The sequence below is a fragment of the Sinocyclocheilus grahami genome, unplaced genomic scaffold (assembly GCF_001515645.1).
Source record: "Sinocyclocheilus grahami isolate Dianchi unplaced genomic scaffold, SAMN03320097.WGS_v1.1 scaffold55.1, whole genome shotgun sequence".
NCBI classification, from domain to species: Eukaryota; Metazoa; Chordata; class Actinopteri; order Cypriniformes; family Cyprinidae; genus Sinocyclocheilus; species Sinocyclocheilus grahami.
The window spans coordinates 5,098,130-5,099,547 of NW_015505234.1; positions in this window are offsets into that span (position 1 = coordinate 5,098,130).

Genomic DNA, 1,418 nt, shown 5'->3' on the forward strand with positions numbered 1-1,418 from the left:
GGGGTCTGAATACTTTCCGTACCCACTGTATATTTCATAGTATGCAAAAATCTACTTTTAAAAGCTCCTGGAAAGGCACCTGTCTCATACTGTAACTCACAACTTCCCTGGCTCAGAACGGGAACATTAAGAGCTCAAATTAGCGGCTCATAACTCCAAGCTGCGTTAACGGATAATGATGAGTCTCCCCTCCCTTCTCACCCCAGTGGAAATGACCAATGATAGCACTTGCCATTTTGCATTACCCTAAGAGCCCATCAGGAATGATCCATTATGCAGAGTGGCCAGAACAGGGGAGTTCCTCACTCTGCCAGCACATTGCCAGAGCGCTGCAATCTCTGCCAGTAATGCATGACATCACGCTCATCTGCTCTCTCTGTCTCTCACAGAGGCATGGGTCAGTCTCTTTGTCTGGCCGCGATCAGTGCAGTTATGATTCCGCTCAACAGATCTAATGCTCTTAATGATACAGAGTCCCCACATCAGAGTTTATAGAATTAATGGTTCGATACATCATCACAGCCTGCTGTTCTGCACTCTGGCATTCACAGACAGAGAGAGAACATTTACTAGGGTTCACACGACTAGTCGATTAGTTTTGCCACTAGTTGACATGTTGCCTGTGCCTTTAAGAGTATGTTAAAGCCCTCTATGATCTTAAATGAGGAACTGTTGGGTCAGAGATCTTATATAAAATACATACTTTATCCACTCTTTCCTAACACTGGGATCCCCCAGTAAGGCGATCTTATTGATGCACTGTGAAAATCTAGGATACAAAAAACCTGGGAGTAAAACATATAAATAAAATAAATAAATAAAAGTTTTAAGATTTTCTAATCTACAGAAGCACGTTTCCACATCAGAGCAAGTACAAAGTAAATTAACAAATGAACGAATAAATAAATAAGAAAACATAAGAAATACAGTTCAAAGTCAAATTTACGGGAAATAAGTTTGCAACTGCAAGACAAAGTCACACTGTGAGATAAAAAATCTAGAAAAAAATGCTGCAATTATGTTACAATAAAAAAATATTTATTTATTTATTTATTTACAGTATTTATCCCTGAAGCCATGTTAATCAAATGTAAGCAAATATCATATGTTGTGAAAGTCTGGAATGTGCGGTTTTAGGCTAGTTTCAATAAATGGGGTTATGAAATTAGCAATATTTACAGAGAACTATTTAAATGGATTTGTCATCTAAAAAAAACACATATGTAGTCAAAATATCTTATGTTCCACAAAAGGAAGAAAGTCATAGTTTTGTACCAACATGAGGGGTGAGTAAATAATGACAAATTAAAATTTTTGGGGTAAACCACCCATTTAATTTCCAAAGATTTAAGAAAATTAATGAACCATTTATTGAATTTGCATTTTAAAAGAAAATTGATCAGTGCCTCAATCGATTT